Source organism: Podarcis pityusensis (genome assembly GCF_964106645.2).
Source record: "Podarcis pityusensis genome assembly, chromosome: 10".
Classification (NCBI taxonomy): Eukaryota; Metazoa; Chordata; class Lepidosauria; order Squamata; family Lacertidae; genus Podarcis; species Podarcis pityusensis.
Genome location: NC_138035.1, coordinates 46,071,939 through 46,082,591, shown reverse-complemented (window position 1 = coordinate 46,082,591; position 10,653 = coordinate 46,071,939). Strand labels below are relative to the sequence as shown.

At 42.7% G+C, this 10,653-nt stretch overlaps 1 protein-coding gene across 1 annotated transcript in view; it reads left to right on the top strand.

Annotated features, from left to right (window-relative positions):
• The first annotated feature begins 617 nt into the window (after nucleotides 1-617).
• The window catches only part of FRS2 (fibroblast growth factor receptor substrate 2), a 41,353-nt gene continuing 31,317 nt past the window's right edge, over nucleotides 618-10,653 (top strand). Inside the window, exon 1 of the mRNA XM_080972013.1 lies at nucleotides 618-776. The gene's annotated coding sequence lies outside the window, so the exon portion shown is untranslated. The remainder of the gene's footprint in view (nucleotides 777-10,653) is intronic.

The window sequence follows — 10,653 nt, the reverse complement described above, 5'->3', positions numbered from 1 at the left end:
AAAGAAGAAGAAATCAATGGTGGTAGTAAGTCTTACAGCAAAACCAACTGAGAGCCGTGTGGAACGTAAGAAGACCAACGCATTTATTATGCCATAAACTTACGTGGACTCAAAACCACGATATAACAAAACTCGCTAGCTAGGCTCTTTTAAGGAGCCGCGCAGGACTCTTGACTGAATTCCCTCAGCAAAGGGAGAATTGCATAGGAATGCAGCCCGAGCGTATTTATTCAGGAGGCGATTTCGTTGACATGCAAATCAGGGGATAACCGTCGCGCTCACAGTGACCCCCCCCGCCCTGAAAAAAACGCTCCCCCCTTTCCTGGTGCTGTGATTTCCAGGAGCTTGCAAAACGCCTTCCACCCCCCCATCCCCAAAGCAGGCGTTGCATAGCAACGGCGAAAGGTGGCGCCCTCGAAGGCGAGGCCTAGGCGGTCTGTGGGTGGCGGTTGCTGCTGCCGCCGCCGCCCTCCTCTCTTCTTCCCCCTTCCCTCTCCCGCTGGGCAGGGCGAGGAGCCCCACACCGAGGGAGACCGGCGCTCTCCCCCCGCCCCTCCTCCGCGCTCTTTCTCCCTTCAGCCCTTCTGTTCCTTTGCTCCGGAAGGAGTTGCCCGCTTGGCCTAGGAAGTTGTCCTGGGCAGAGTCCGGCCCAGAGCGAGGCCTGTGGCTGCCGCTCTCGGGAAACGGCAGCTCTCGGGGTTGGAGACCAGGCAGCGAAGGACTCCTCCGGGCTGCTCCCTTCGGCTACCCGGAGGTGCCTTGGCCTCATGAAGAAGGTAAGCGCCGAAATCTGCCTTGGCGGCGGCAGCTCCCCCCCCCCCATTGCCCCGGGCCGGGCGCCTCCATTGCGGGGAGCTCCCTCCGCTTTCTCCGCTCGCTTCCTCGGCCTGGCTTGGCGGGCTGAGGGGGCCGCTTTCTTTTTTCGGCGGCGGGGGGCGGCAGAATGGGAAGGCGGGCTGTGTGTGTGTGTCTCTTTCCTCCTCCCCCCCCCCAAAAAAACCCGCCCATTCCCCCTCAGTTGTTAGGAGGAGAACCCGAGGGAGAGAAGCGGGAAGGCGGCGGCGCTTCTTGCAGACACCGGGACAAGGCTCGGGAGAGGGGGCAGAGGGGTGGGAAGGGCGGCGGGTGCCTGAGGGAGGGAGGGAGTGTGTGTGTGTGTGTGTGTGTGAGAGAGAGAGAGAGAGAGAGAGAGAGAGAGAGAGAGAAAGTGCTTGGTGTGCAGAACGTGAAGCGCTTCTGGTGGGGTGAGTAAGTGGCGGCGGCGGACTGGTGTAAACAGTCTGCCGCCCTGACTGCGGTTTAAGGCTGGGCACCTCCCGGGGTTCGGATGGTCCTGTAATCACACGGGGTGATTTGCCTTGGAGGCTGCGACCGTCGAGGTGTGCTGACGCCAAGCGTTTCTTTCCCAGGTGTAGGTCTCAGGGGTCAGCTAGCTTCTTTCTCCTGGTTTTTTGGTTAAGAGGCACTTTGTTCCTGGATCCTATCTAGCTGGGGTGGAGAATAACCTCCATAGACCATTCACTTCTTCCCGTTTGTCCGTGGGTAAAGTTGCTTATGTGTGTTCTGGCTGTAGAAAAGCAGTGAGTGTATGTATATTGTTTTCACCTGGAAGAAAATCTTCACCTGCCTTTTCATGGCAAAACTTACGCAGAAGTAGAACTGCATTCTTCCAGAATGTTGTCACTTGCATAAAATATAGCAATGCCTTCACATTTTAGCTAGTTACCATCTAGAGATTTTGGTGTGTGTGTGGCCCCCCCCCCGCCCCCCTTTGTGCATGAAAAACTTATGGGACGAAATGAATACCAATTGAATCTGAATTTTCTTTTGAGAATATAGGCCTTTTTTCCATCTCAGCTAATGTATAGTGTTAGGAGAAGAACATGGATTTAGGGAAGCAGATTTAAGTGCCCATACAAAGACTTCATTCTGAAAACCAAAAGGAGATGAGGACAAAAAATGATCCCTGGTGTTGGCAGTATTTTGTTCTGCGCCAGCAAATAGAAAGTATTATGATAAAAAATGTGTCCCATAGAATTTTTTTATAACAACTGATACAGGGAAGCATACTTAAGTGCTTTTTTTTTTTTGGCACCACACACATGAACATGTTTGGGGACACACTGAGATACAGTTGGGGTAGAATTTATTTATTTATTTATTTATTTTTGCTTGGAAGAATGCAATAACAATTCAGTAGAGCTATGCAATACTGAACATTGGAATGACGGGTACAAGTTAAACTCTTTCTTACATTTGAAATATAAATTTAATCTTTAATCACATCAGTGTTAGTTGAGTCCCCTTTGGGGATGTGATAGGTGTGTCCCATGCCTACGATGACAGCTTGCCTTCTGTCATGGACAGGGAGGATCTTGGGGAAGACAGGTGTCTCTTTGAGGAAGCTACTTATCTGCAGTTGGGGGGAAGATCCTGGTAGTGGGTGACCATCATTGGGAACATAGATCAGGCATCCCCAACCTGCGGCTCCCAGATGTTTTGGCCTACAACTCCAATGATCCCTAGCTAACAGGACCAGTGGTCAGGGATGATGGAAATTGTAGTCCAAAACATCTGGAGGGCTGAAGGTTGGGGATGCCTGACATAGATGCTGGGTTTGTGGTAGAGGTGCAGACAACAGGGTGACTTGCCTGTCTCGAATGAAGGTTGCAGATGATGTCTGTTGCCTAGGTAGTCTGGTAGATAGGATTTGGGGGAGGGTCAGTTGTCATGGTGCATGTTGGCACCAGTGACATGGAGAAATGTGGTTGAGAGTTCCTGGAAATAAAATTTAGATTGCTAGGTAGGGTGTTGAAAGCCAGGAGTTTCGAAGTAGATTTTTGTGAAATGCTGCTGATTCCATGTGCAGGGCCAACTAGACAGGCACAACGATTGACAAGTATTGTGTGATGTGCTTGGTCACATATGCAGAGTCTGTCATCATATGAAACCTTATTGTAGCGGCCATCTGAGCACCATAAAGGCATTTCTTAAGGCAGCAGGCACAAGTTCAATTGCGGTCAAATATCATGCTCTTAAACACTAAATAGCAGGATACCATCTATGGAGATGGTTCAATCTTTTAATGAGAAAGGATACAAAGGTGTGCTAAAGGAAGATAAGGAAGTTGTGGAGAAGCTGAATGAATTTTATTTTCATCTTGTCTTCACAGCATAAGATAGTTTGGCAGGTCCCTGTAACAGAAAGGGAGTCTGAGGAACAGTGGCAAATAGCAGTGCAATGAGACAAAGTTCTTATTGACAAAAATAAAAACTTCCAAATCACTGGGTCTGGATGGCATCCACCTGTAAGTTCTTAAAGAACTCAAATGTTTTCAACCTTGGGATTGTAGTGGATGGCTGGATGCAGATGTATGTGAACTTAATGAGCAGTAGCTGTGGAAAGTGCAAATTCCATGCTAGGGTTCATTAGGAAGGGCATTGAAAATTGATAACATAATGCCATTATACATATCTTTGGTGTGGTCACTCTTTGCATACTGTGTACAGATCTGATTGCCTCACCTCGGAAAGCTATAACAGAGCTGGAAAAGGTTCAGAAGAGGGCAGCCAAAATGATCCCGGGGTTGGAGCAACTCCCATATGAGGATAGGTTACAATATTTCTGGCATTTTAGTTTAGAAAAAAGATTAGTCAGAGGGGACATGATAGACATTTAATTGCAGGGGGTTAGACAAAATACCCTCGAGGTCTCTTCCAACTCTACAACTCTCTGATTCCATGAAAATCATGCATTGTGTGGAGAAAAGTAGTCAGAGAAAATATTAGAACTCATGGAGATCCAATGAAGATTCAGTTTGGTAGATTCAGGACAGACAAAAGAAAGTACTTCTTCACACAGTGCTTAGTCAAACTATGGAATTTGCTTCCACAAAAGGATACTGATGGCCACCAACTTGGATGGCTTTGAAAGAGGATTAGATTAATACATGGAGGATAAGGCTATCAGTGGCTGTTAGCCATGATGGCTATGTTCTGCCGCCACTGTTATAGGCAATGTGCCCCAGAATGCCAGTTCCTGGGAATTGCTAGTGAAAAAAGTGCTGTTGAGCTCAGATTCTACTTGCAGGTGTCCCATGGGCAATTGGTTGGCCAGTCTGAGGACAGGATGCTGGGCTAGGGCCTTTGGTCTGATCCTGTAGGACTCTTGTGTTCTTATGTACAGAGGGTACAGAAAGCACCCATGTTCCTTAACTGTTGAACTCTTATTTCTAAAGTAACTTGATCTTATTTTTAATTAACTGCCTGTGTTACTTAAATACGCACTTTTTCTAAAGTTGATTAAAAAAAATTCAGGTTGGTTACAATTTTTTAAAGTAAGTTTTTCAGATGACTTCTGTTATTATTATTATTTTTTTAAAAAAAGGCAAGGCCAGGGGTGTGGCATAATCTAAGTGATAATCACTAAAATCTTGGAATGCTGAATGAACATCTGGCAGTGTACAACTTGTACAACCAGGTCAATGCAAGTTTATGCTGATACACATTACACACCTGTAGAAAGGTTATTTTCATATGTAATATGATTAACTAATCAAAGAGGTAAGAGCTTGTAAATTGTTTGTGTTGAAGGCTAATCCAATGTTAATGTAGTCTTCAGTTTCCTAAGTTGGACTCAATTAGCTTTTTAAATATGTATTATTTGTTTTTAGTTGTTGTAAAGGTATAAATATACTCATGTGCATTTGGAATTACATGTTTACATTAATAAAAATTAATAAATGATAGCATGGGGAAAATAACATGATCAATATATATTTGTGTTTTAAATTTTTATCATTTAAAGCATTTTTACTTCATAGTCAATATAATATTTTATGTAGATAATTTCAATTAAAAATGTGTGTTTTGCCTAGCTCTGTTGCTGGGAAAGTCTTTGCCCTGAACTTGACACAACCAATTGGGTTGCATCCAGTGCAGCATTTGGTAAAGGATGCTAGCATAAGGGGAATTCCCCATCTCCTGTCCCTCCTTCAACCCCTTCACCCATCAGAAGCTTCTCCTGAGGGTCGGTGGATCTTCAGTTAAGACCTAGGATGTGGTGTAGGGTATCTCCACCATATTGTCCTCGTTCATCCTCCCTGCTTCAGCCCTCTGTGCCATCATCCCAGTCTTTTCTTGGGAATGCCCCAACATTTGATAGGTGCTTTTCAATGGATTGCAGTGGAGGTGCAGTGATGGATTCCCTTTGTGTGAGCTTCGTTGAGTCAGTGTTGCATTGGATACAATCCTGTTTTTCCTGGGTGGAGCTTAAACCCTTGTTCCAGGGAGCTATGAGGGTGCTGTGTTGTATTTTTTATTCCTTCCCTTTAAGTGTCATAAATTAGTACTTGTGAGAAGGGTAACTCCATTTGAGCTCCTATCTTTTGGGCTGCCTGGGAACTTGCAATAGCAGGATCTATGCTTTCTGTGTGCTGTTGGTGCTATGGCGTCATATTGCGTTTGGTGGTGCAGGGTGTGTATTCCTCATTGTGAGTTCATTGGTTGCCTTTATGGGTGGCATGTTGGTGTTGTCAGCAGAGTCCCTGAGTGGTGGATGCTGTTTACAGGAACTCTGCATCTTTAAGGTTTTTTTTTCCTGGTTGCATATTTCCCCCTCTGTTCCTGGGACGAGCATGCATTGAACAAGTCAGCTGCTCTGCTAGCATAGAGGTTGTCATATCTTTGGTCCCACTCAGTGTAATGTGAACATAGTATTACTCTGCACATGTGACATTAAGTGCATGAATTATTCTTGTTACTTCTCTTTAACAATGCCTAAAGACTTCAAATGGAATGGATTTCCCCCCCTGTTTCTACAGGGCACCTAATGCCATGGAATATTTATTGACTTTGAGTCAGTAAAGACAGAGATGTCATTCAGTGATCTCTTGCCAACTTCAGAGATGGAAGAAGAAATATCAGAGGGTAGAAATATTAGGGCAAGAGAAAAATTGGCTCTTCTTTCTAAGAAATGCCAAATTGAGCTTTATATAAAAAATGTTTAAAGAAAAATTATCTAGTGTTTGCTGCATTACTTTAATGACCATATCTGCCATTTGCAGCTGTGGCAAGCTGTTTGTTTAGCGGTACAGGAAAGTGAAACAGATTGGATTGCAGAGAATTTATTTTTCATACCTGTCTAATTGCAAACACTCTGAACTATGTGTTTGCAACTAGCGAACATTTTTTACCATCCATTGAATGCTTTCATTTATTTATTTTAAAAATATGCTGGTGGATGGGAGAGAAAAAGCTCCTACATCAGTAGTAGTGATGCCAAATGGGGGGGGGGGGAAGCATGCCTAGGCAGCTGGATGGGTCATTCCTTGAGAAGGTGGTGTGTGAGCCTGTCAAAGCTACTTAAGGAACATCAGTTTTTATTGCTTGTGAAAATGTTAGTCATATAATTGTATTTCATATTATCGGGCTCCACCGTTTTTGGCTGGCTTCGGATCAAAGTCAAAAAAATGTAAAATCCTTTAGTTGCTGTTGTTTGGCCAACAGCAGCCAAATAACCTTTCTACCTCCCTTTCTGTAAGGTCTGGAGCTTGATGTTTTGGCCACTATGTGACTGAGTTGCTCTGGCTCCAGTTCTTTCACCTAATGTTGAAGCTCTGAGCAGGCTGAGATCATTGCCCACCACTACCACTCTGAGATTGGGAGAAAGGTGGCCTAATAGCATCATCAGTGGTGATCATAGAAAGTAGAAATGTGTGGGTCTGCATTGGAGCTTTTCTTAGTCTGATTCCAGAATGGTAGCCAAGTGTAACCCTAAATTGGCAAGCACACATATAAATGGGGGAAGGTGGATATAGAGGAGTGAATTCAGAGGATGATGGGATCAGGGAGAATAGAAAATGGTGATGTCCTCAAAGGAAAAATAGTTACCCTGTCTAGTTAACCAGGCATTACTGGTGAGTTGGTAAGTTTATTAACAAATATAGTGTGATAACAAATCATAATCTCAATTCAAGCCGGAACTGATGAAATTGAATTGCCTGATGAGTTGCAATTTGGTGGTTTCACATTGCAGTCTTCCTTTTTCTTTTAATTCAATATGGCCACCTTAAGGTCAGTTTCAGAGTGTCTTGGTGGGTTGAAATGTTCACTTACTGGATTTTGGATATTTCCATTTCTGATGTCAGATTGTGTCCGTTTATTTTTCTTGCATAAAGAAGGAATGCAGCAGGGCATTGGAAGATACACCAGTGATTAACATAATGTTGTGATTGACATTCTCATTGCCTGAGTACATGTGGGGACAAAGTTGGCATCTCAGTTTGTTGCCAAATTTGGTCCCTTTATTTGTGTGTCTGTTATGTGGCCTGTTGTTGCTGGTAAGTAGTTTTTTTAGGCTGGCTTGGTGGGCTGGCTGTAATGAAGTACAGGTCTACCATCCAAACCTTTGAGAGGGATGTGTCATTTTGCAGGATAGGCGGTAGATCATTGACACATTTTAGTGGTTTAGCTGGGAGCAGTAGGTTAGAACAACTGAGGTTCTGTATTTTTTCTTCTTCTATGGCTCTGCAGTAGTAGATTATTGCTGGGTCCCATCTGGCCTTATAGATCTGCTTTCTCACTTCATTTGATAGGTCTAAACTGTAAGCTATCAGAGTCTGTCTCATGAATCTGAGCAGATGGAGTTGTATCATACATGCAGCTCGGTTGTAGACAATAGATTTTGTGTTAACATTCTTGATGGAAGATGGAAGCAGAAGAGTATGTGCGGTTGCGAATAAGTTTCAATTGTAATGTATTGCTTATATGTGTGTTATGTAGTTGCAAAGTAACATCCAGAAACCTGTTGCATAGAATGATCTTAGCTCAGGTTTTTTGTGAGGTGAAAGTTTTTGAAGTCATAGTGGATGTTTCAAGGTATATGTTTACAATTTGCCGATACCTACTACCTAAGATTTTCAGATCCTTGTTTTGAGGGACTTCTCCAAGCTAGAGTAGAAATTTGGACTGTACTCACTCTTCTCTTTCCCATTTTTAAATGGGATATTTACAGAGAAGGGCAATTTTCTTAATCAGTTTTCTTAATTATTGACATGTATAATATGCTTTAGATTACGGTAACTGATCTGTTAGTTACTAGTAAAGGTACCCCTGCCTGTACGGGCCAGTCGTGTCCGACTCTAGGGTTGTGCGCTCATCTCACTTAAGAGGCCGGGAGCCAGCGCTGTCCGAAGACACTTCCGGGTCACGTGGCCAGCGTGATGAAGCTGCTCTGGCGAACCAGCACAGCACACGGAAACGCCGTTTACCTTCCCGCTATAAAGCGGTACCTATTTATCTACTTGCACTTAGGGGTGCTTTCGAACTGCTAGGTGGGCAGGAGCTGGGACTGAAAGACGGAAGCTCACCCCGCCGCGGGGATTCGAACCGCCGACCTTCTGATCGGCAAGCCCTAGGCTCTGTGGTTTAACCCACAGCGCCACCCGTGTCCCCTGTTAGTTACTAGATCATGCTAATCTGTAACAAATTAAAAACATGCTACAGTGATATTTTTTTTTAAAATTAAAAACAACAACCTTAGTTTAGTGGCAGGTAGCTGCATTTATCTTGCAAAAGTCAAAGCACATAGTCATGATTATTGCTCACTTTTCTCATGGAATTATAACATTTACTTACTACCCTTTTTCCTGCTGTGACTTCAGCTTAATTGTTTATTTTTAATAACATCTATAACAGCTTTGTTACAATAAGCCTTTGTTGGCTTATTGTTGTGATTAGCCTGAGAATTACTCACCTAGTCACAGCCTGGGTGGTGGCATATTTAGACTGCTGGAATTCAGATGATTAAGACACAAGTTCAAATTCCTGCTTAACCAAGAGATTTAATGAGTGACTGACCTGCCTTACTTTCTCTCGGTTTATTTTACATGTTAGGATAGTAGTGGGAATAAAATGGTGGTGAGAGGACAACTATGGAAAGTCAGGATAAAAATAATCATACCAATACTCACAAACACACAATAGAGAACATACAAAAAAATCTGAGCCGGGTGCTCTTAGGCAAAAGCAAAGGAAAATGAGCCAGCAATCGACTGCAAGTTCCCAGGGATCGACCAGTCGATCCCGATTGACCTGTTCTAGTAGATCCCGCTATGTAGACATGGGGTTCTCTTCTGAGTAAGCATGTTTTAGGATGGAAGTCCTTGGATTATATAATCTTTTTTAAAAATAAATATTTCACTTTTAACCAACTACTTAAATAAATGTGTGTGATTCATCAGGGTTGTGTTTTGCTTTTCCATCACAAATATGTACAAATGCTAGTCACTGAAAATGTCAAAACTTGGATTTAATCCAAGAACTGAAAATAGTGTTAGCTTTTATGCACTGAAAAATATCAAGCTTTCCTAGTGGGGAGGGATAAATAAGAGACTGTATTTGAGCAACTAAGCACTTAGGTTCATCTGTGCCAAATGTTTTTCCAAAGTAGGTTGTATACTACACCAGTTAAAAAGATGTAGCTGCAAGTGGTTTTAGGTTTGTTTGACTTGTTCCTAGGAGGAGAAAAAACTAAACCATGGAAAAACCTAAACAATAAGGTCTGAGTAGGGAACAATAGCCTGCTCTCAGTGTGAATATTATTGGAATAATATGCATGGACTTCATTAATTGCCTGTTTAAATGTCCTTATTTGAGTCAGTTCCAAACATGTTTTGAGGAATCTTAGCTGAGAGTGGGCTGTTCAAGGGACCATACTGTTTGTTTATGTAGTTATTTATTTTGACAAAGTCCATCTGAGGTTACACTGCTAAATACTTCAGAAGTTATATGTAACAAAATAAAAGCTTTGTTTTTAAAGTTTTTGTTTAAAGTGTTTTTACGTTTTTATTTATACTCTGCATTTTATTTTCCAAACAGAAACCCAGAGCAACTTGGAACACCTCTTGCAGAGCTATTTTGTTTTTCTGGTATTCTGTGTCAGCTGATGGGTAGTTAATTTTTGATAATGAATTTTGCCATTCTCAAAGAATATTTTGAAGAAAAAAAATACCAACCCATTGAATAAATTTCTGGGGGGGGGGGAGTGGGAGAAGGGAACAATATTGCAAGAGTACAATATTTTTCCAGCTCGGGACTGAAATATTGACAGTCCAGTGATCCTTAGCTAACTTTATTGGCTTTATTGTGTTGTATTTCAATAAGGGTGAGGTTTGCTTAAATTAAATTGTTGTAACTTGCCCTGGCACATCATGGTGAAGGGTGGGTAAAAAATCATATAAAGAATAATAGTATTAACTAGTAATAATTAATGTAACCGTTTCCAATTTTGACAGCAGTACCATAACAAATAGTCTGGTTGGCACTGAGTGATGATGGCTAGCACTATGGCTTTGCCCTCTAAGCTTCTCTACTTAAGTTTCATTTGGTCAAATCTGTTCCATTATCCCTTTTTCCAGCCCATTCTGCAACTCTTAATCATTGGCCCTGAATATATTTCAGGCAGCACAACAAGACCTTTTTATTTCAGCAAGTGGAAGATATGCGAAGTATCCAATCAAATGCTTCCATTAGTGTAGGTACTTCTGGCTATGCAGTGGAACTTCTTTTCCCTGTACATCCCCTAAATATGTTATTGGGGTTCTCCAAACCTTTGGAGCAGATTTGGGGAGAGTGTGGCAGGCACATGGGGAGA